Here is a 24,984-nt window from a genome sequence, read left to right as displayed (position 1 = left end):
TGTGGTGCCTAGAAATAGTAACAGAAGTCTTGCCCAAAAACAATGAACAGAGGTCTTGCCTAGTTCTAAAGCGCTTGAAAATGAAGCAAGGCACTAGCTCCTTTCCAACACTGTGCTTCATGGGCATGAATACCCAGTCGTTGACTCCAGACCCCATTCCATCGGTATCGTCCAATTTTCCATAGCATGTAGAAAAAAAGCTTCATTAGTTTAGGCATGATTCGACAACCCTTGTCATGAGGCCTTTCATCACTGACATTCTCAGGGACATTCTACCACATCGAACACTATCATCCCTACGAGTCTTGGTGTTTGTTTAAACTTTGTTTTTGGAGTCATCGCTATGACCATGACTAATATAGTCATCACCACAGTAAACTCCTCCCCAGCTTCTGCCGCAGCCATTAGCTCCAGCTTTTTCTGTGGATCTAGTTCTGGCTAAAGGGGCTGCAGCTTCTCCTAAGAAAGCTCAGTCGGATTCTAAAGTTCACCCAATCCATACAGACCTTACTGCAGATGATGATCCTCAAGGTGAGGATGTAGTAGTATAGTCCTCAGCTAAAGCTTTCCATGAGCGGATGCTGGAGATCATTGCGAACATGGACCTGCAGCTGGTGGTGCCTGAGCCCTCTGCTGTAGGATGTGGTATTATCTGCTTTCCACTCATCCAAGTAGTCCAAGTTTGGCTTCCCAATTCAACATAATGTGGTCAAGGTGGCTCGTAAATTGTGGGAAACCCCATCTGTCTGTTTCCCCTACTAACCGAAAGACTTGATTCCAAATTCCTCCTCCTGTCCATAAAAAAACATGCTCATCAACTCATCCTCCAGGTCATTCCTCGGTGTCTTGAATCCGATAATCTTGTCAATCTGCTCCCGGGGATAGATTCTCCCCATGTGGCCAATCCTGACCCTCAGAGTGGCTGTGCAAGGGAGGATCACATGGGGGGAGGTGACCCTCGTGGGTGAGTGAGACCTTGTCAGATGAGAACTGGTATCCCCCTTTCTCTTTTAGGGATATCCACTCCATTCCTCATGCCTATATGATATATTGTTATGTAGAAAAGGAGACGGCAAACGCGACTGATTATTCCCTGTATGTTCATGACTTCCGCTACACTACTGGGACGAGGAAGGAGGATGAAGATCTGCAAAGCCCCTTAAACCAACAACACGCTCTGGTTGTTGGAAGGAGTGGCACTGTGGCAGGATCTTTAAATCCCCACAGCTGTTACGGAAGAGAGGGAGGTACCTGACAGGAGCAGACTGCTCACGTTGGAAGGACCTCGGAGAGACCTTGGCGGCAGTAAATGTCTGTCGAAGGGAGAGGAGGTGGCAAACCACTCCCGACGCAGAAGGGTTGTCGTGTACCTGAGTAAAAGGCACGGTAGAGCTGAGCTCTGCCATAGCAAGGCCGACAGAAGGATGCTGCCCGTAAGCCTAGGTGACAAGACAGAGAGTGGAGAAGAGGCTGGACATTCTCCTCAACCACCAGCACGCTGCAGCATACGTGGCATAACACAAGGAAGAACAAAGCAGCCAAACACAGCCATTGAGCCCAGCTGGGGAAGGTTGGACGATGGGGGTGCTTCAAAGCGATTGCCGTGCACCAGGGAAAAGGCTGAAAAGCCGCTTGGGAAGGGCGAGAAGCCTTGAAGGGGAGAAACTGTTGCCAGAAGGGCCACTCACCATTGGATGCTGAATGCATGGCAAAGGCTGTGGCCTAAGAAACTGAATTCTCGGGTATCCTTGACTAAGCAGAGGCTGAAAACAATTCAGACTTTGTGTGTGGTGCAGGCAGTACCTTAAAAACAGTTCACAGAAAGGGTTTAAAAAAATCAAGCAAACACAAGCTCTCCTGAAAGAAAATGAAAACGACGTCTGGCAATGCCAACATTTTGGGCTTTGTGTAGGCATGGGAAAGGCACTTGCTAGGCACTGCCATACTGGTATTAACTGTCCATCTATGGTAGCAGGTGAGAAAATGGTGCCTGTACCTGGCCATCTAATAGCAATACCTGGCAAGTGTTATCCACAAGCCAAAACGGTTGCCTTTGCCAATGCTTGTTTCCAACAGGGCTTCAGTGAAGGACATGCAGGGTGCTTATAAATCGAGTGGCTGAAGGCAGGCCTGGTTAAGAAAATGGTATTCCACCATCTGTGAAAGTTACAGTGAGCAAAAAGCAGATGGCTGCGAACTCTCAAAGTGGTTAATAACCACTGAACAGGTTATCATGCCGTGTTCTTTTGAGAGAGGGGCGCCTGCTACCTTTTTTGTATTACACCAGTAGTGCGTTTACAACTCCAATTAAGTCATTAACTCGCAGAAGACTGCTTTGAAATAGTTTGTAGCAAGCTTCATCTAATTGCCTAAACTAAAATCGATCTGTGTTAGCAACTTGGAAATACAGCCTGGTGCAGTTCCTCTTAGTTTCAGTTAACTTTAAGGGAATTACTTATGCTGCAAAATTGATCCTAGATGTTGGAGGCGGGTCCATTAGAGACGAGAGTATATGTACTTTTGGTTCAAGGCTTCTGTTAGTCAAAGTGTTAGACATCTAAAAATGAAAAGGCCCTATTGGATTAATTTGCTCGGGTTGCACAATTCTATTTTGCATAGGTTTGGAACAGCTGAACTGGTGTGTTTTTTTCTTATTGAAAATGAATGACATTTCTTGAATTTACCTCGTAGTAGAAAGAAATATTATTTGAAAGATTGATATACTAATAGTACAATGGCAAGGTTGGGGTCATTCAACACACCCTATATGACACATAACAGACACTAATAAGTTAGGCCACATCTACCCCATCCTAAGGCAATTACACTGGCTACCAATCCCAGCCAGATGCTCTTTCAAACTGCCCGAGTCGCATTAAATGCAACTACCCGAACCAGTGGTGGCTGGTGAATATTTTTTTATTGGAGAGTTGTAAATGTGTTACCGGGATAAGGGTTTCTCCCCTTGGGAATTTTTTTTAAATAATTGGTTAAAATGATGCATTATAAAGCACACTTTCTGGGTAAAAAGCCAGGCAGTTTTCAATCGGTTTTGTAGGGTAATGCATGAAAAAATCCAAAAGATGCAGGTCATCAATAGTGCACAGGACCATTTTCCAAAGCGTTTTCATGGTGCCTTTGCCCACAATATATGCCAGTGTAAAAAAACATGTTCATGCCTGCTCTGCCTATAAATTCTCATGCTGGCTGCACCTATACATGCCGGTATTGCCATATAAGAAGATGCTCCTGTTTGCTTTGTGCTTAATGCCAGTAATGATACAATAAGAAAACATGTCACAGCTGGCTCTACCAGTATATGCCAGTACCTGCTCATAAGAGCATACACCCTGCTTGGCTTTGCCCTTAAAAATGCCATTACAGAGTTAAAAAAAACATATCTGACACATAATACCACTCATCATGTTTACTTTATCATGGATGCTCAGAAATGTCACTCCACAGTAAGAAGAGGCTAGATTGGCGGCACCAAAATGCATGTCTAGCCACGTAATAACACTGAATATGCTTACTTTATCATAGATGCCCAGTAAAAAAAAATGTCATGCTACATTAAGAAGTGGCTAGACTGGACTGCATTGCTACAGCCAGTCTGGTTAAGTTTTCTGACTGGCATGTAATGTTTAACTGTTCATCAAGGTTAAAGCAAACCTGATAAGCGAATATTGTTTGCTTTACATTTGATGTCCAGTTTTCAAAAATGCAATGTCTGAGTCAGAAAGCATAACGAGAGTGGCTGTAGCACTGTAAGATAGTCTAGCCCGCATAACTCTTATGTTTGCTTTAACCATAATGCCCAGCAAAAAATGCCATGCCCGAGGCAGAACGCGTAAACAGACTGGCTGTACACTCCATTTAGCCACTTAACATGCAAACATAAGTCTTGTTACATGGCTAGAATGGACTGCATTGCTGCAACCAGCCTGGTTACGCTTTATGCCTCAGCCATTGCATTTTGTTTACTGCGCATCATGGTTAAAGCAAACATGATTTCATATTTACAAAGGAGTGGGGAGCCCCCCTACTGTTTGCTTCAACATTCATGTCCAGTAAAAAAAATGCCCCTCCTGCCCCCCACATCCCTAAATCAGAGGCCCGCTCCCCCGGACCCTCCAATCAGAGGCACGCCCAATGTGCTGGTGAGCAGGTCTCTGATTTGGAGGCCCAGGAAGCAGAGGCGTTGCTGGGGGTTTGGAGGGGTGCTCGGGGGGGCTATAGCCCCGGTTCTTTTGGTTGTAGCCCCAAAAGGTTATAGCTAGCCCTGAGTCCCGCCATTAGCTTAGCCCCTGATCTTTTCCAGACCTAGCAACACCCCTGCCAGGAAGGGGGGGTGGTGCATTTTTCACACATTCAAACACATTCACTCATGCATACATACCCATAAAGACCATTCATAACTTTCACCCACGCACCCATAACATACAATATCACATTCACCCGCACACCCAAACATACATTGGTTCCGACACGTTGGCACTCGCATGTTTTTTAATCTTACCTGCAGCCCTAGTCCAGAATCAGCTCCGCCAGATCCTGCGGCTGCTCTCCTGCTCCTGTACAACATGAACAGGAAGCAGGGAGTGGTTCCTGAACATAAATGCAGGATCCGGAGTCCCCCCTGTAGTACGCCCCACTAGCTCTGAATGTGCAGGGATGCGCAGGAGCGCCCCCCTTGCACATTGAACTGCAGTACACCAGCATGCAACCCCAATGGGCCGTACAAGGCTGGGGAAGCAAAGCCCCTCTGCACTCGCATGGCCCATTGGACATGCACGCTGTGGTATGTACTGTCAAAGGGAATCTACGTTTCCCTTTCACAGTTCATGCCAGCCCGGGATTGCTCCCACAGCTGCCGTGTTGTAGCTTAGGGAGCGCCTAGTGTTTTCACTGGGCTGGCTTGACTGCTCATCCAAAATGGGCGGTTCAACGCCCAGTGGCCCATTATGGACGAGCCCCTGCGGCCCAGGCAGCAGCCTGCCTAGCAAAGAAACCTGTGGGCTGACTTCTATAGGAGACAGACCCTTGTGAGGCTTGCAATGAAACTGGCATGCAAAGAGAAAACCAGGAAAGAGGCTCTCTTGCTAGTCCCCAGGCTACTGAAACACAATTCCGGTCACAGTCCGGACTGTATCTGCAATTGAGGAAGAAACTCAAGACCCTGTTCTTCATGGAATCATTAGGTGTCATTTCTTGCGTTCTGCAGCTCCTAGGTATATAGCACCCTTGTAATTTGGGATATCCAAGCTTCTATAACCTCCTCTTTCACCAACCTCTGTTAACCACAAATTACTTGATACAGCCCTCTGTTGTGTCCTACCTCGACTTGATACATAAACCCAAATACATGTTTTTGTTTGTTCTGGTTGTAATCATTTTATCGATATCTGTGTATTTAATTGTGTTTTAACGAGGTTATTTAAGAAAAATAATTGGCCTGCTGCTTATACTGTAAAACCTTCCATACATGTGCAACATAACAATCAATTAGCACCCGGCAGGGGGGAGCCAGCCAATCATGTGACTAGGAACGCAGGCTTGAACCGCTGGTATAAGCCTGCGTTCTAAGCCACCTAACAGCAGGCTCCCCCCGCTGCCATCTTCCGCCCACCACCCAGCCCGTCGCCTTTTTAAAATGTGTAATCCCCCACAACCAACCTTACCATATTGCAGCTGCACCGTCCTCTCTGCGCCTTCCCTTTCCATGGTGGCCATCTTGGTAAAGGATTTTCCCTCGTACAACGGAATGCCGCGCGTGTTCCATTGTAGGAAGGAAAAACCTTTTTTTTTTTTTTAAGCACCCAGGGTTGCCGCTTTGGTACCCCCCAGGGTGTTAATGGCCTTAACACCTGATCCAGCCTGCCGAATTGGGTGTTAACCCCAGAATAAAGATGTAGGTGCAATCCTAAATATAAATCTATCATGGATTGGTTGTACATGTACAGTTCTGGCTATGCATCTAGACCTACTGTGGGTCACTGCTACTGTGCAATGAATAATCGATTCTTGTGCAAACTTTTTATCCTTTTCAGAAGTGGCAAATCCATTTTTTTTCCAAAAAATGAGATGTGGATGCATACATTACACAAAGTCCATTCATTGAATTGTATGTGCACAATTTGGCACACAGTGAAATAGATTTCAAAAATACAATACATTTTGTAGCGAGTAGACCATATTGAAAATTATAATATTGAAAAGAGAAACCATTTAAACAGTATTGAAATGGTGAGAATCACAAGGACTGTGATGGTGCTTTGTAGTAGTGTTTTCACCTTTTTTGCGTACTCTGAGAAGTAGTCATGAAGGGGATATTTCGGTGCCTGATATAGATGGTGTGATGTAGAGCGTTTTGGTAGGTGAATTCCAATGCTATCACTAGCGGCACAAGAGGTTTATGAATGTTTATGCAAGAGTAGAATGTTGTCGGCACTCATTTCACATTTTGACTTGAACTCTGACGTATTTCACGGGAGGCCTAAACCTTACAATCCGAACACCTAGAACATTCATAGATTGTCTTTTACTGCTCTGAATTCTGGCATCGTTTAGGATTATGGGCTTATAACGATGGCGTTTACAGTGGCCAGGCCAAACTCAGTAAAGTGTCAGACATATTCGTGCATCCTTTGTGGCTATGTGCGAAGTGAAAGTGAGTGCATGTGTCCAGACCCACACCTGGGAGGCCTTTGCTCCTGGCCTGTATTTATTTCGGTCCTGTGCTTAATTTTGAGGGATGTTTTGAGGGATATATATATATATATCTCCCCGGGCACTGTTTTTACATCACCTGTGGTTCCCTCGGCAGAAAAAAGCATTAAAGTTGCTGGGTTGAACATGTCCATTGAGCGCATATGTCCGCAGTTCCGAGGACTGCTACCTGCTTGAATAATTGCAGAGGCAAGATCCCCATTGATGATCCATGTAGGGAAGCCTGTTAAAGAAGCACCCACAATGTAATCACTGTATTCCTTCCCGATATCTGGAAGGATGGGCAGTGTCCTTCATTTGGTTACCAGTTGGGCAGGCAGGTCAGCTCTGAGGTGCAGAGATAGCACTGGGTGGCTCTCTTTGCCATCAACTTCTACATCGTGGTCATTCTCCTTGTGGTTGTGTAAGAATGCTGATAACCTTTATTTTGCTACTCGGGCTGATCGATATTGTTTGCCTGTTTCGTTCAAAAACCTGATGTTCTGTTCATGCTTGATGTGTAGGATTTTTAGAGGTCTTATTTTAATCCCTTTTCAGATATTGTCCGCGTTTCTACCAAGCTCCTGAGTCCATGGTCCCACGTTCCTCTAGGAATAACATAAGCATGCGGTTCCTGTTTCTAATGGCGACCTAGGGGAAAAGCAGGGGAGTGGGTGGGGACTGCATGCAGTAACAGGGAGGCAAGCAACCTTATCATGAGAACTTGGAGGATGCCGACGGATGCCGACAAACGTACGGATTCTGATCTACATGCCACAGAGTTACTTGGAACTGGTGGATTTTGAGCTGTTTGGGATTTCTGGGAGTTGTCTTCCAGTCTAAAGTGGAGAGGGCTCATTCCAGAGAATGGGGCCTTGATTATTTAGAAATGTTCTTTCAAACCCTTTGTACTTTGCCTGGAGGTTTGCAATTAGGTTGTGGGAAGGCGAGCTTGGGCATGTGGACGGTTTTTAAATTGAAAGAGTTACTCGAGATCTTCAGACGTCCACCATTTCAGGGATTATTGCACAAAACCGTGACTTGTATCTGGAACCTTTTCTGATAGGGGGCCATAGCAGTGCCATCAGTGATGGTGTGGCATGTTCTGAGTATCGTGCAATAACGTGGACAGTGCAGTTCTAGGCCCTTAATATCTTCAGTAGTAATATCTGACTTAGTCTGGTTCCTAATTACATTTTTTGTATTGTATTATTGAGAAATTACTACTTTTAAAATTGGAACATTCTTTTGAGTTAAGGGGCCACCCATTGTAGTATCCTTGGATGGTGGAAGGCATATTTTAAAGCCATATTTGATTGCTGTGTAAAGGATGTGTCATAGCCAAATATTACACCGAGATGTTGCACCTTATCGAAGGTGTGTTTGAGGGAATGGCTTTAGGGGACGCATAAAGGCAAGCCAGTCAAACTTGGTGTATGTGAGGCTCACGTTCCCCAAGAGAAAGACCATCTTGGTGGTGTTCTCAAAGGGGAATGCAAAAAAATATACATATTCTAATGCTGTCACCACCAACTTTATAATAACTGTATTACCAGGAGTCACTCTGTGGCTGTGTATAACCCGAGGTTGGTTGTGGTCTAGTCATTTTTCTAGGGGCCATTTGATGACCCATTCCCAGTAGATGTCAGCTTCATTGTCACGAGAATAAAGCCCAGCCCTTTTATAAGACACATAGGAGGCAATCTACCATTTTGTAAACTACTTTGTCACACACCACGCCCTTCATACCCGTTTAGCTGCAGTCATTGTTCTTTGCAAAATGTACCCTATATTTGCAATTCACTTTATGGTGTAGCTAGTCCTGTCTAATTGGAGAACCTTTAAATTTTAAACAATCATAAAGAAATAAGGTAAAAAGAGATGAGCAATTATAGGGTGATGATGAGGGGGGTCCATTTAGTTCTAGAACCCCTTGCCAGAGCATGCCACCCACAACCCCGCACTATATGGGGAAAGCTGCCAAGTTGCCAACTCCCTGCCAGACCCTATCCCACCCATCCATCAGGCGCACCTTGGCTTCTCACCACAGTTCAAGATGTAGCCATTGCACAAGAAGATGAGCGCTGTGCGGTTACAGAAACAGCAGAGGTGCTCTTTGCAAATCCCACTTCACATGGAATAACCATATACCATTCTCATAACAATCTTGTAAACCCTTAATTTTGCTGTGTGATTTGGCATTCTCTCATCTTCTACCAGTGCCTTCATCGTGACATAAATCACCGGGACGTTAGAAGTGTGGTGACCAGACGGGTGTGTGCTTTCTGCTTTGTGTAACAGTTAACCCCCAGACTGGCCCTCTCAAAGCACAAGTAGATGGACTGGAAGTGCTTACAGTGTGGCAACCCTGAAAGTGAGTGAGACATGTAGGGTTATGTATAACCAGTTGTGGGCGTTCTACATTAGGAAGCTGGTTGTTGCATAAACATCGAACGCTCCTGAGAGTTGGGGCTCTGTGGTGGATGAAATATGTGTGTGGGCGTGTTTAGAGGCTTAGTAGTGAAAGGAGCATATTCCATTGGCTGTAGGATCGGAGGGGGAAGTTAAGCCAATGATTTTTCTGTGGATGGGTACCAGTGAAAAGGAGAGTAAGCAAGAGGAACCGCTGCCGGTCTGTCTGAGATAATAGTCTGTTGTAGTCCAATCTGAAGGAAATGACCTAGTATCACTTTGTGCTGGTGGACATGGACTTTTCTCATGATTGGGCTTCACTTACAAGACGTGAGGTGATTTTCCTTCCCTGAGCAATGGGGCTCAGAAGTAAGATGGCTATTCCCTCCATCGTAGGAGCCTGTTCCATCATAGTCCTTGGGAACCCTGGGCTAGGTAGAGATAGTTCAACACTGAAGTGAGAACTAATTTCCCAAAATACAAACTATCGTTCAGATGTATTTTTATATCAAATATAGTTTCCTTGCCTTGAATGCATCAAACCCATTCACCATTATTGTTCCTTGACATTAAACAATTGTGATATGTTTTCAGCTTAATCTGTCTCCATAGTTGGCGCCTCTGCGTTGGTTTCCAGCAGTTACGCTGCTTGGACAGTTTGATCCGAGTTTGCCCTTTCCTCCTTACAGACCCGTGGGGTGGAAAACTGCTTAGACTGCAGAGTGGCCCTCTGTGGTACTCGGACCGTTGGATGTTCTAGCGCACTTCTTTGCCGCTTCCAGACCTTTAGGCTGTGAGCCTGCCCTCCCCTCTCTGCTGAGGGATGCTGTGTGCTGCTCATAGGCCTCTCGACGGTGAGTCTCTGCTCCCCACCCTGTAGTCTCTAATGGCTGAGTCAGCCAAAATCTGAGGTCCGTTTTGACTCATCGCCAGTGGCATCCCAGCACTGGTGGAGATTCGAGGAAATGGTTGGTTAAATACTGTGAGAAACCTTTATCAGTGCAGGAAATAACACGTCATTAAACCAGAAACGGTTAGAGCTGTTGAGATCACGGTCTGAAAATATATTAACCATTTCAAGGTGTCAACCCCTCTGGGAACAGTAGTAGGTGTGAGTTCCTGGTAGATGTATATAGATACGAAACGGTACTTTTCAAGTTCTGTGTACAGAAAAAGCGAACAAAGAACTCTGAAAACCGTTAAAGGGTAAAAACACTGCGCAGCAGAATGGAGGCAAGTAAAAAAATACTCAACAGAAAAGAAAAGGGAAAAGTCCAAACAAGGTCTGTCAGTAAATAGCCCCAAATCAGCGGTGTTCCCGAACTTCCAGGATAATGGTGAACACACGCAAAGTACATCCTTGGCTTCAAGGGAAAGGCAGGATGTGATGCAGCCCGTTGTTGGAAACCACGCCACCTGAAGGGTGTATAAAGGGTCGCGTAGATCTGGCCACCCGGCGGTAAGAAAAAAGGAGCCGCTGCTTTGGGCACTTTGACGACGATGAGCCAAGCGCGTTAATGCTTTTGGGTGGAAACTGCCTGCGATGGCGAAAATAAAGCATATCGGTGGAAATCGTCAAACCCCAAAACCCTACAGCTACAACATTCAGGAGGCCATGTTATCCTTCATGAAAAAGTGAAGGCATGTCCGAAATACGTGTGGTATAATGCCGAGTTGCATTGTATCTCCAAGCCGGAGGCTGATAAGCTTGTTGTGGCCATGTCCTTGAAACTCACATTTTCAGAGTTGAAAAATGTCAAACTGACAAATAGCGTACACTAGGTTCCACGCGTTGACTTCTCAGTCCCTGTGTAAACGAGATTTTAAAAACAAACCCGTGGATTTGTAAACCCAAAATAGTTGCACTTGGTTGCCCTTTGTGTCCCATTTGGTACATGTTTGCTTGCCCACAATTGCATGATTATCCCACATACTCAATCAGGGCACGCCCGGGCAATGTCGCTTATCCTTCCTGCGTCCAGTGCAGCATCATCAACCGTGTGACTTTTTTTACTTTGCTGTTTTTTGGCTGCTGTTGCAAAACTATTGAGTAAAGCTGATGGAGATGTTGATTGTAATGAAAAGGCAGTAGTGCAGAGGTTGTGTTGTACAGGCTGTAAATAGCACACGTACGTACTTATACAAGAAAGGCACAAAACAACATTTTAGAGCACGGATTGGACCAATTTATTGCAAAAATCCTATTCCACTAAACAATGTCACACCATGCAAAATTCAAACAAACATTGCTGATTTCTGTAGTCACAGATAGTCTGAACTTGACGAGCAGTCTTTGGACCCCAGTCCACAAGCAAGACCAAATCAAAATGTTTAAGTGACCATGAGATGTGACAACATTTAATATGAAATTGAAAATAACCACTGTAGTTGCTGATAGACTTAAGAAGAACAATAAATGCCACTGAATTACGATTTTTCAAGTTAGAAGGCGAAACAGAGATTGTATTAAAGGTGCACAGGCTAGTATTATGCAGTTTACTGTTTTCTTTCAACCGCCAGAAAAACAATACATATTTATGGAATATATCGATTTGGACCTACAAGTCCCATAGTGCTCTAGTCAGTCCATGGTAAGTGACCATCTTGAGCTAGCTATATTACTTCCTGCTTTACTGCATCTAAGTCCTCTTTCCTTGAATCTGTCCAAGCTGTGACCAAAGTCTCATCGGAACAGGGTGTTCTGTACTCCTTCAATATGGCCATCCTCTTCCTGAACCTGAGGCTGAAACTATAGTAATGAATTAAAATTAGAGCGGCTTCTGATACAAATGAAAATCCATTCATGTTGGGATAATACTTGACTCTGGGCATTTCAAAAAAATCTCTACTTTACGTTGTATTACTACAACATAGTAATTTCATGGCAAGGCACAGAGGATTCATATTATGCTAATTCAAAGCAGCGGTACTTAAGCTGAAGCCAGGGGTGTTGCTAGGTCTGGAAAAGGTTTAGGGCTACGCAACTGTCGGGACTGTCTGACTCGGGCTAGCTAGCCTTTTGGTTGTAGCCCCTGAGCTTCTCTCCGGGGATACAACCAAAAGACCTAAGGCTAAAGCCCACTTAGCCCCCCGCACCCCTCTGATCCCCTCCTAGCAACGCCTCTGGCTGAAGCGTTAACAGTAGCTTTATAATGAGTACTAAACACTGATTCAGCAGACCAGTCGCTGTTCTGAAGGGGGTAGGGGGGGGGTGCTACTGTCCAAAAGGCTTTTTAAGCCATGGCTAAATGTGCATCAAAACTGCATTGGCAATGCCTGCCTGGGTCACAACCCATTGAGCCCACCTGAGATTCAGTGCAGCTGCAGTGGGAAGTGAGTGGGGGCACCCGAGGAGGGACAGTTAACTGGCCAATAGAGTGGAGGAGCAAGTTGAACATGTTGGAAGAGGAGAGCACACTGATACATGGAAGGTTGCTGAAGGTGGAACAGGAGAGACTGTTTTCCAGGGGAGCTGCTGGGGTTAACATGGGCTACCTGGAAAACTGAAATTGGCTCCAGAAGGTACCTTCTCATTGTACAAAGATTACCAACTACCTCCACACGCCCCCTTTTAATGGCACATTCATACCAGACAGCTTGGGGACATATCACCCACAATCACAAGGACCGAACAGAATCCTTCCCTATGTGACAGGTTCAGCTACATGTACCTGTCAGGAGGGGATAGAGATCCATCTCAGCTTGTGATGGGAGACCTGCAATGCGGATCCCCAGAGTTAGTCTTATCCAAGAGGTGGGGCGTGGCAGTTGGGAGGCTCCCTGTTCCTATCCCTTCTTCTTGTGTCTGGTTGCATGCCAACAGTACCACGGTCTATCACCCTATGCCTGCACTGCTCCATTCTCATCAGTGTCTTTATCTTGGTCACCTAGAGCCTACGAGCTCTGCAGCATTGACTGGATTACACCCAACAAACTACCGTACCGAAAAAGTGCTGAAGAATCAAGAACCAGAAAACCACCCAGGAGCAGCAAACCGCCACGGGAGCTCAAATGCTGGAGCAGAGAAAAGCAGCAAACTCTGACCATGCAGAGTGCATCACAGCCACACAGTGCCAGTGCGAGACAGTGCACCAGTGGAACTTGCCTGCCCCAGAACACTGAACTTACCTCTGCAAAATCCAGGGCACCTGCAGTGGGATGACTTTTTCCGCTGGGAGATCAGAAAAAACTTGGGCATTGACTTTGGTGGGCCTCCATGCTGGAAGACAGGCAGGCCCGCGTACAAAAGAGGGGCAGGGCTAACCCCCTTTTGAAGGCTTTGATGTTTGAACCACCTTTCGATGAAAAAGATCAGTTTACCCAGTAAAACCAGCCAAGGTAGCTAGCCAGTGGAAGAGGGAGGATAAAAGGAAGGACAGGAAAGTGCAGAGTTGCAGAGCGAAGTGGCAGGCCTCGAGCACATCTGACAGACTGGCTTGCCGCCTGCTCCAAAGGCAACAAAGACTCTCCATCTGCTCAAAGAAGAAAGCCTATATCCAAGCATGCATCTCTGGGACCACTAACAACATGGCTGAGCTGTTCAAAATCTGTAAGGAACTTGCCAATCCTTCTGCTGTCTCTACCTCCCCCCTGCCAACCCAGACCTTCTTCACTGCAGTGGCCTCTCACTTCATAACCAAAACTCAGGACATCCTGTCCTCTCTCCTCTTCACTCCTCCCTTCTCCCTCACCCGCTCTGAGGCATCCCTTTGCCCCCCTTTCCCCTTCCTTGCCCATACCACCCGATGAGTGCCCCTCTCTCCTCTCCCCTTCCCCACCCATACCACCGGATGAGATCTCTAGACAAGTTCTCTCAATTAAAGTCTCCTCCAAACAGGTGCTCCCCTGCTCCTCCACAACATTACATCCCTTGCTCCCGCCTTGGCTGATCTCTGCAATCACTTCTTTGCCACTGGCTCCTTCCCGCTACCCCTCAAGCACTCCCTTGTGCACCCTCTCCTCAAAAAGCCTTCTGCCAACCACCTCCTGAACGGCTAACTACTGCCCTATCTCCATTCTCCAGCATGGGGTCTGGCATGGATTCACATGCTCATGAATATTCCCCGTCGTCAGGCTGGGAATCCTCGGTAAAGAAAAAAACAGTATCAGTTTCGTTTCTGATCTGTCTTTCATAGTAATAACCAATCACTGGTCTCTGCGTCATACTGACCACAGCCAATGACTGCCCTCTACCTAAACACCGCCTCTGGCAGCCATCTTCAGATTTTTACCGCACGTTCATGTGTTGGGATCCTCGTGCTATTGCTCTCGAGCGTTAGTGCTATTTTTTCACGTTTTTTCTCAAAAACTTCGTTTTTTCGGTCAAAAGAGCCTCAAGCTCCACCGACTCTCCATCCGATCAACGGGGACCCGTGTCGGATTCGTCTGCGCCCCTCAAGGGTGAAGATTTCGTCGAACTACACTTTTGGAGGACTCCAGAAGTTTCTCAGGCCCGGACATGGCCCAGGAGAAGGGAAGCTCGACGCCCGGAAAGCTGTTCAGGATCTGCCCTGGATGCCAGCTCCAGAACGTCTTTAAGGAGGACGAACACTCCTTTTGTCTCTACTGCTTACATGAGGACAAGACGCACGTGGAGAAGGACTGTGCGTTTTGCGGCAACATGTCGGAGCGGACCATGAAGGACCGCCATCAACGTCTCGCCAACTGGCTGGAAGGGAAGAGCCCGTCCGGCGAGAAGAAGAGGAAGAAATCCGAGCGGTCTTCTAAGACCTTTGAGGACGCCCCGGCGACGGGGGTCCAACATAAGGCCAAGCACCGCGAGTCCGCTGGCACCGGGAGCGCCGAACGGTCGGGCTCTACGGGCGCCAGGCTGGGCGCACCCTCCCCGGCACCATCAACCACGAGCCAACGCTCTGGGTCGGGTAAGAGGAAGGCCGAGCACCCGGCGAGGCTCCTGGAGAGGCCCCGGTCGAGCTCGAAGGCGGAGGGGGAGCGAGGCAGTGTCCCCCCCCCTCAAGGATAAGGCGGTGAGCGCACCTAAGGTGGTGAAGGCCTTAATCCATCCGGCCAAGCCCTCTATCGAAGCTGTCGCGGCGGCCCTGGCTCAGCCTGTGGAGGCTACACCAGTGGTGGCGACCTCGGGGCTCAGAGTCTCCCTGCCACCTCGGAGGGAGTCCTCTTTTGTGCCCATCGATAGGACCCCTGTGAAATCCCCCGTGGGGAAGAAAAAGGGGGGGCAGGGCGTCGTCGTAGATTCGGCCTCAACCTCGGAGGAGGAGCTGGTCGAGGTCTTAAGCCACGGCCTCGGCGTGGAAGAAGACCGGCCCGTCGGGATGGATCCCGACGCAGGTGACGACGACATCGTCGAGGGTACCGACGGGGCCCCTGATCGCCCGCCGGATTCCCCTCTGCCAGCGCAGCGAGACAGCTCGGCGGACATTTTGTTGGCTATACAGTCCTTATGCTCAGAGATAAGGACGAGACTACCGTTGCCGACGGAACCTCTCCCGTCGGGGGACCCAGAACCGGGACCTTCTGGGGTTCTCCCTACCAAGAAAAGAAGGATCCACCCTCCTCCTCCTTTTCAGCCGTCGCGCCCCTTCCAGCCCTCCTCCCCGTCCACCCGAGGGGATGATACGGGGACTGACACGGCAGCGACGGGTACGGACGACGAGGTATACGACGAGGATGTACCGTCGTCGCCTCCCACCAGGGCTTCTCCGCCCGACGAGATTGGTTCGTTCCACTCCATGATCGCCAGGGCATCCGAGCTTTTCCAACTCTGCCCTGAGGAGAAGAAGAAGGAAGGTTTCCTTTATCAGCGGCGCGAGGCCAAGAGGAAGACGGTCCTCGCAGTGCCTCTATTGGACGACATTTGGGATGAGGGCCTCACCCTCCTCAAGAACCCTTCCACGACGCCAGCTAGAAGAGACCGGTACGAGAAAAAGTACCGGGTCCCGGACACGGCCCCCCTGTGCCTCCGGGCGCAGCCTACCCCGGACTCCATCGTCTCCGCGGCGGCCAGGAAGAAAGCGGGGGGGGTGCGGCCTCCACATCGACTTCCCCACCGGACGGCGAGGGAAAGAAATTGGACGCTATGGGACGCAGGGTCATCTCGTCTGCAGCGACGACGATTAAAGCTGCCAACGCCTTGGCTATCGTGGCCCGATACGACAGGGAGCTCTGGTACAAACTGGCTCCCCTGCTGGACTTCTTGCCGGACGACAAGAGGGCAGAGGCCCTGGAGATCCTGCAGGAAGGTGAGGTGGCTTCGGACCACGCCATTACCGTTGCGACGGACATCGCCGACACTGTGTTCCGCCAGTTGGGCAACGGCGTTTGCCTTAGGCGGCGTGGATGGCTCAAGGCTACGGACTTCCGTCAAGACGTTCAGACCAGAGTCCTGGACATGCGCTTCGATGGGAACAACCTGTTTGGGAAAACAGTGGACGATTCCCTTCAGGCCATTAAAGCGGACACCGAGACGGCCCGGGCCCTTGGAGTTCTGCAACAACGACGGACGCCCTTTCGGAGCAGCGGAGGCAAGGGCGCCTCCAAAGGTTCCGGCGGCGGTTTCTCCTCCTACCGTCAAGCGGCCCGCTCGTCGTCTCAGGAGGCCTACAGAGGACGAGGCAAGTCTGGCGGACCCCGCCGTCGTCGCCAAGGACAAGGCGGCAAAGCCTCGTCGAAGCAGGATTGAACCGGCCGTGGGGTCGGGCCCCCACCGAAGCACCCCGGTGGGAGGCCGGCTGGCGAGCTTCGTCAGCGTGTGGGAGTCCATCTCCACCGACCGTTGGGTGCTGGACGCCTTGGCCCGGGGCCACGCGCTCGAGTTTCAAAGAAAGTGTCCACGCGTCCCCCCCGTGGCCAGGAAAGAACTTCACGTCCCTCAACTTCTCCTGGAGGTAAAGGCGATGCTCAGGAAGGGCGCCATCGAACTCGTCCCAAAGAGGCTTCGGGGCTCCGGAGTTTACTCGAGATACTTCCTCGTGAAGAAGAAGACGGGGGGATGGCGCCCCATCCTGGACCTGCGACGTCTGAACAAGTTCATCAAGGCGCAAAAGTTCCGGATGGTCACCCTCCAGCACGTCCTGGGTGAGCTGGAGGAAGGAGACTTCCTGTCGTCGTTGGATTTGGAGGATGCCTACTTCCATATTCCCATCCTGAAGGGGCACCGAAAATTTCTCAGGTTTGTGGTCCAAGGGCGTCATTACCAGTTCAAAGCCCTCCCCTTCGGACTACGGTCGGCACCCAGGGTGTTCACCAAGTGCCTCGCACCGGTGGCGGCGCAGCTGCGCCGCGAAGGGATCCACGTCTACCCCTACCTGGACGACTGGCTCATCCGAGCCAAGACAAGGGAGCTCGCCGTGGTTCACACGGCAAGGACCGTCCAACTTCTCACGGACCTGGGATTCTCCGTGAACTACGCCAAATCCCACCTGGTACCCGCGCAGGACGCTCTGTTTCTGGGAGCGAGGCTCAACACAGTGTCCCTTCTGGCCTCCCCGTCGGAGGAGAGGACCAGGACCATCCTGGGCAAGGTGCAGCGGATGTTGGTGACCGACGTGGCCAAGGTGAGGTCCATCAATTCCCTCCTCGGAATGATGTCTTCCTGCATCTACCTCATTCCCATGTGCAGGCTCCGGATGCGCCCGTTGCAGGAGTTCCTGGACGCGCGCTGGATCCAAACGACGGGCAGCTTCGAGGAAAGAATCACACTCGACGAGAGTTTCCGACGAGCGATCCGGTGGTGGGGCACCCGCGCGCATCTGACGGCGGGCATGGACTTCCAGACCCCAGCCCACCAGGAGACAGTGACCACGGATGCCTCCCTGGAAGGGTGGGGAGCGCACACCGAAAATATGCACGCAAGAGGCCTTTGGCTCCCGACGGAGAAATCCTTACATATCAACGTCCTGGAGCTCCGTGCAGTGTTTTGGGCCCTCAGGTCCTTCCTTCCGTCCCTCAAGGGCAAGGTGGTGAGGATCTTCACCGACAACACCACCACCATGTTTTACATCAGGAAACAGGGCGGAACCAGGTCCCCAGCACTGTCCAAGGAGGCGCAGGACCTGTGGCATTGGGCAGTCGCCCAAGGGATGTTTCTGGTGCCGTTTCATCTGGCAGGGATAAAAAACACCATCGCCGACTCACTCAGCAGGGAGCTGCGCTCGTGCCACGAGTGGGAACTACGGCAGGATCTAGTGGATCGCCTCTTCCGACGGTGGGGCACACCCCAGATCGACCTGTTCGCGACGGCGACGAACTCCAAGTGCCGGAGGTTCGCCAGCAGGTTTCCCCAGGCGAGGAGCATGGGCGATGCTTTCTCGTTCCCCTGGGAGGGCCTGTTCCTCTACGCGTTCCCTCCTTTGCCACTGCTAATCCGGCTCGTCAACCAGCTCAAGAGGTCACGGTGCAGGATGATCCTCGTCGCACCTGCGTGGCCGAGGCAGATATGGTTCCCGGACCTTCTGGACTTGTCAGCGTCCCCGCCAATCAAGCTGCCGGTGGACGCGGATCTGCTCTCCAGGGAAGGAGGCGCCATCCTCCACCACGACCCGAAATCGCTGAACTTGCAGGCCTGGCTCCTGCAGCGCTAGAGTTTGGAGGATACGACATACCGGCCGACTGCAGAGAGGTTCTTGCAAAGGCCAGGGCGTCCTCGACTCTTAAATGCTACGGACACAAATGGAAGAGGTTCTCTGTCTGGTGCCACGCACAGAAGATTAACCCTCTACGGATTACGGCTCCCCAAGTACTGCCGTACCTGCTGACGCTGGCCAAAGCTGGACTGGCACACGCGTCCATCAAGATTCATCTTGCTGCGATCTCCCGATACACCAGAACCACGGGGCGGACGTCCTTGTGGTCTCATCGTCTGGTGAAAGAGTTCATGAAGGGACTGTTCAGATCGTTCCCGCCGGTGAAGGCTCCGGCCCCGGCGTGGGAGCTCAACGTGGTGCTGACCAAGCTCCTGGGACCTCCGTTCGAGCCTCTGCACTCGGCCCCGTTGAAGTTTCTGTCGTGGAAAACAGCGTTTCTTGTGGCCATCACCTCCGCACGACGGGTGGGAGAGATCCAGGCCCTTTCCTGCAAGGCCCCGTACTTGACTTTTCACGACACGAGGGTAGTGCTCAGGACGCACCCCTCCTTCATGCCCAAGGTACCGTCGGACTTCCACCTCAACGAACCCTTGGTGTTGCCTGTATTCTTCCCGTCGCCTTCGTCGCCGGCTGAGAGAACTTTGCACTCGCTGGATGTGGCTAGAGCGCTGAAGTTCTACGTGGACCGCACGAAGTGTTTTCGGAAGACGTCACAACTCTTTGTGAACTTTGGACCTGTCAATCAGGGGAAGGCTCTCTCGAAGGCTTCCATTTCCAGATGGCTCTCCGGCTGTATCATGTACTGTCATCGGTTGGCAAACCGACCGCTGCCTGGCCGTCCGAGAGCCCATTCCACCAGAGCGATCGCAGCTACCATGGCGTTCCTTTCTGGTGTGCCCCTGCTGGACATATGCAGGGCTGCTACGTGGAGGTCGACGCACACCTTCACGAAGTTCTACTGCGTCAATCGGGATTCCAGGGAGGAGTCCAGGGTCGGCCAAGCAGTGCTGCGCAACCTGTTCGCCTGAGGTGAGCCTGGTGGGGAGGTAAGATGCTTAATGTTGAGTTTGATGCAATGCTTAATGTTGAGCCTTTGCCACCTCCCGTGGTTGTGCATGTGTGTACTGCTATGTATTCTTTATTCATGAGCATGTGAATCCATGCCAGACCCCATGCTGGAGAAGGAACAAGTTACTTACCTGTAACTGTTGTTCTCCAGCATGGGTCTGGCATGGATTCACATGCGAACCCTCCCGCCTACCCCTCTGCGGCTCTTCACTTGGTCATACTGCCACTTCACGTGCTTCCAAATCTGAAGATGGCTGCCAGAGGCGGTGCTTAGGTAGAGGGCAGTCATTGGCTGTAGTCAGTATGACGCAGAGACCAGTGATTGGTTATTACTACGAAAGACAGATCAGAAACGAAACTGATACTGTTTTTTTCTTTACCGAGGATTCCCAGCCTGACGACGGGGAATATTCATGAGCATGTGAATCCATGCCAGACCCATGCTGGAGAACAACAGTTACAGGTAAGTAACTTGTTCCTTACCCCCTTCCTGGGCAAACTCATGGAGAAGCTGGTCATTTCCCAGCTGATCCACCACACTGAATCTGTTGGTTGTCTCCACAACCACCAGTCTGGTTTCTGAGCAGCCGGATGCATGGAAACTGCACTCCTGAACACCCGTGAAGACTTGTTCAGTGGACTGCTTTTCTCCCGCAGATTCCACATCTGCTAGATATCCTCATCCAGCTCTGCTGCTTGGAAACTTTTTCGACAGTGGACCTTGACTCGGCCGTCGATCCGTCTTGCTCAGTGCTCGAACGTCTGCTCTGGCCGTGACATCTGGAGTCCTATATATGCCACGTCACTACACCCCATATCTCAGTTACTTTTTTCCAGGCACTTTCATGCTGCTTCGGGAACACGGCATTGAGTATTCGACTAACTAAATAGTCACATTTTCTCTCCTAAAACCTCAACCGCGATGTCCACTCACTGGATTTCAGTTTTAAAAGGTGCACTGACTGCCATTCCAAAATGGCAGTGACCGACCTGCACAACATTGGTCTATGGTGTCTGGTCCGGATCCACTTGCTTTAGGCTGACCGTCCCCAAAATCTCTGGCACGGTCGCTCCTCCGGTCCCCCGAGGCTGAGACGGAAGGGCCCATCCGAAAAGGAGAAGGAAAAACATTGTCGGAAATCAAAAAAGCAGTCAGACTTGAGGAGCCACTCTTCCTCGTCGCGTAAGAAGACATGTCACTGCCATCGGCACAAGTCCAGCTCGTCATCTGAGAAAGGTAAGCCCTCGTCCGGGCCATCCATTCAACAAGAGTGGGAAAGTTTCAGAAAAGAAATGCTTGAAAAGTTTAAGACACAGGCTGCTGCAGGTGCAGTTTTCCCTCCCCTGCCCCCGAACAGCAGGCCTCGGCGGTGCTCGGCACTCCCGATCCCATGCTTGCCAATCCGTCGACGTCATCGGGCTCGGTGCTGAAAAAGGCACGTAAACCATTGACTGCTAGTCCTTCTCTAGAGCGTCGAGAGGCTGACGTCCCCCGATGTCAATGTACTACCCAAGCCTCGACCGGCACAGACGGCCGTTCCATCAGCGTCTAAATAAAAACCCTCTGCACCGACACTCGGCGACAAATCTTTCGCTCCACTCTCTGGGTCGGGATACTTCAAATTCATGTAATCAATTTTCGGCGCCATCCAGGGCGATGACCAGTGGGACGTTGATCCCATGTGTGCATCGTCGGGATGTCGATTATTTTCGACGTCCAAGCTGACCTTTTTGCATTAGCCCAAGGGTAACGCGATGCCAGTGGCCTGGCCACATCTCCAGATGTCGAATTTCTCCAGGCATAGCCTTATACACAAACACCCATGTTAAATTTAGGACCTTGGTGGAAAGGGTAGTGGACACACTAGGTATGAAGTCCTCTTCAGCACCTGTTCAGGGCTATGAACTGACAGACATCTTGGATATGAAGGTCCTGTAAATGAGCATAACACGCCACTTAATCCAGAAAATGCAGACCCCCTAGCCTCCTTGTGGCAACATCCCTTATTCATTCCCCCGGGCAAATCTAACTTTACGGGGAAGTACAGGCCTGCAAGAGAAGATTCATCTTTCCTGGCTTCTCACCCTTTTCCAGAAGAGCTTGTTGTGCGGGCAGCCACAGTCACCACCAAACCTGTGGCATCTACTTAAAATCTGCCTCCGGACAGAGAGGCTAAAAGGTTGGAAGCAATGGCCAAGAAGGTCTTTATTTCTGGCAGCATGATGTTAAAAGCCATCAATGTGGCCTGTGGATTTGCAAAATACTCCTTTGATCTATAGAAAGCCGTCTAGCAGGCAACATAGTACATACCCGAAGATGAAATACAGGATGGGTTTACATGGCTGGTGGAAGATGGGAAGGAGGTGGTCAAGCAGTTGTAGCAGACGGGCCTCCATGCGGCTGACTGCATTGGCCGTTCGATGGGGTCGGTGATAGTATTGAGAAGGCAAGCCTATCTGAAAACCTCTGGTTTCTACCCTAACGTCCAGAATAGGCTACTTGACATGCCATTCAATGGAGAGTTTCTTTTTGGCCTGAAGGCTGATGACTCTCTGGACAAGTCTAAAATAGCTACAAAATAGCTGGGCCTAGCTGTGCAGCCGGCCAAACTGCCTTCAGCTTTGCCTCTAGGGGCAGAGGCTACATGTGCTATGTGCCTTCTGACAGGAACGTGCAGCTCCCACAGGCCAGGCAGGGGCAGAGGTGTTTCTCATTTCCCAGAAGAGGCAGAGGGGCTTCTAGAGGCCGGCAAACAGAGGCGAGACGGCACAGCCCTCAAAGCCAATTTGATTTCCCCTTGCACGACTTGCCAGTTGGTGGACAGTTGGCAGAACATTGGCCCCAGTGGCAGCAGATTACCACCGATCCCAGGGCCCTGCAATGCATTCTGTGTGGTTGTCTGCCCTTCTTAAGGAAACCACCAGACAGACCCCACACCGCCTCCAATCCAACCAGGACAGGAGCTCCAGGAAGAACTGCAAGCCCTGTTGTCGAAGGGTGCCGTGGAAGGAGGTACCTTCCGATCAGAGTGTGTCTGGTTGGTATTCCCAGTATTTCCTGGTGACCATTAAAGGAGGAGGTGTCTGTCCCATTCTGGACCTCGGGGCCTTGAACAAGTTTCTGGGGAAAGACCAATTCAGGATGGTGACGTGGAGAGAAATTCTCCACGCTCTCGAACTTCAGGACTGGCTGGTGTCAATAGATCTGCAGGATGCTTATTTCCATGTGCTGATACATCGAGACCACAGAGTTCCTGAGGTTCCTCATAGGGGACAAGCACTATCAGTTCAAAGTGCTTCCCTTTGGGTTGCCCTCCGCTCAAAGGGTCTTCACCACGCTCATGGCGTTATATGCCGCTCACCTCGGGAGATCCATGTATTTTGGTACCTGGACGACTGACTGATCCAAGGGAGGTCGACAGGGCAGGTCTTGTCTCCTCTGGAGGACACCTGCTTCCTACTGCACAGGCTGGGTTTCTCCCTGAAATTGAGAAGTCCCATGTGACCCCAGTCCAAATGCTCGGTTGTAGGTCATTTGGTCGAAAACCAAATGATCGAATGCCATTTGATCGAGAGTCAAATGGTCGAAAAAATGGTCAATTTATTTTTTATTTTTTTATGGGGGGTTCCCCTCAACCCCCCTTTTTCTATATTAATTTTTTTTAACCAAACAAAACGAAAGAAATATATAAATAAATAAATTTTAAAAAATTGGACCATTTTTTTTCCGACCATTTGACTTTCGATCAAATGGTCATTCGATCTTTTATTTTCGACCATTTGACCGGACACCGAAATGCTCTAGTTCATCGGAGCAGTCCTAGACACTCTGGTGGGGAAGGCCTTCCCTCCCGAAGAGTGTCAACAGCATAGCAAAGATGGTACACTTGTTCCAGAATCACGCCACCTTACTGGCAGCTTCCTTTCTCCGTCTCTTTGGTCTCAATGCCTCCTGTATTTTTCTAGTGCTGGAGGCCAGGCTGCGCATGAGATCCCTACAATGGCTCCTAAGAGGTCAGTGATCACAGTACCTCAGAGAGCTCACGGATCCGCTCAAGGTGTCCAGCCAAGTGGTCCACGACCTCAGCTGGTTGACCAACCGTGGCAATCCTATGGCAGGGGAACCCTTCTGGCCCCCTTAACCTCAGGGCAGAGTGGTCACAGATGCATTTCTGAAGGGTTGGGGCGCTCACTGTAAGGAATTGCAGGCAAGTGTCCTTTGGTCAGCGGCGGAAGCCAGGTGGCACATCAACAGGCTGGAGTTGCGAGCCATTAGGCTCGCTCTGAGGGCTTTTGCCCTGACTCTCAAGGGGAAGCATGTCCTGATTCTGACGAGCAACACAGTGGCCATGCACTACCTGAACAAGCAAGGTGGTGTGCGCTCCCTCCCCCTCTGCAAAGAGGACGATGCAGCTGTGGTTCTGGTTGCTAGAGAACTGGATCTGTCTCTGCAGCTCATCTGGCAGGGACAGAGAACGGCTTAGTAGATGCTCTGAGCCAGGCCCAGCTTGTCTCACATGAGTGGGGAAGTTTGCCAGGAAGTCCTGGAGGAGGTCTTCTCTTGTTGGGGTACCCCAGCAGTGGATCTGTTTGCCAAGGAGTCCAACAGGAAATGCAGGCAGTTTTGCTCAAGGAACTTTCCTCCAAACTGTGCACTATGGGAAGTGTTCCTGGTCGATTGGACCTTTCCTCTCCACTGCGCCTTCCGTGTAATTTACGTCATTCCTTGAGGTTCTCAGGAGGTTGAAGAGGTTTAGAACTACCATGATCTTAATCACCCCAGACTAGGCGAGGAGAACGTGTTACTCTGATCTCTCAGATCTGTCCACCTCACCGGTTGCCTCAGCGCCCGGATCTCCTGACCCAGTCGAACGGTCTGGTACTCCACCCGACCCCGGAGTCCCTAAGCCTACATGCGTGGCTCTTGAGAGGATGTGGTATGATGACTGGGACCTCTCAGAGGAGGTACTTGAGGTGTTGCTGGCTGCACGCGGACAGTCTACACAATCTCTGTATACATGCAGGTGGAGAAGATTTGAGGTGTGGTGCAGGGAACGCAAGATCAACCCCATCTCTTGCCCCACCACTTTAGTGATTGAGTTCCTTCTGTCCATGGCCTCATCAGGTCTTCAGGTTACCACAGTCCAAGGATATTTGGCTGCCTTGTCTGTGTTTTAAAGGTCCCCGGATCAAGGTTCTTTCTTTACAATCCTGGTTATGGCCCAATTCCTGA

General features: G+C 50.1%; 1 protein-coding gene and 1 long non-coding RNA gene across 4 annotated transcripts in view; one reads left to right on the top strand and one right to left on the bottom strand.

Moving 5' to 3' along the window:
- VMP1 (vacuole membrane protein 1) overlaps positions 1-24,984 on the top strand; it is a 1,390,334-nt gene that overhangs the window by 1,341,446 nt on the left and 23,904 nt on the right. The window lies entirely within an intron of this gene.
- Positions 11,284-24,984, bottom strand: part of LOC138488262 (uncharacterized) — a 33,216-nt gene continuing 19,515 nt past the window's right edge. The window contains exon 2 of the long non-coding RNA XR_011274627.1: positions 11,284-11,869. This is a non-coding gene — a long non-coding RNA (uncharacterized lncRNA). The remainder of the gene's footprint in view (positions 11,870-24,984) is intronic.

This window comes from Ambystoma mexicanum, chromosome 9, assembly GCF_040938575.1.
Source record: "Ambystoma mexicanum isolate Mex_15411 chromosome 9, UKY_AmexF1_1, whole genome shotgun sequence".
NCBI lineage: Eukaryota > Metazoa > Chordata > Amphibia > Caudata > Ambystomatidae > Ambystoma > Ambystoma mexicanum.
The sequence above is the reverse complement of the archived record's forward strand: the minus strand, read 5'-3'. Positions and strand labels throughout refer to the sequence as shown.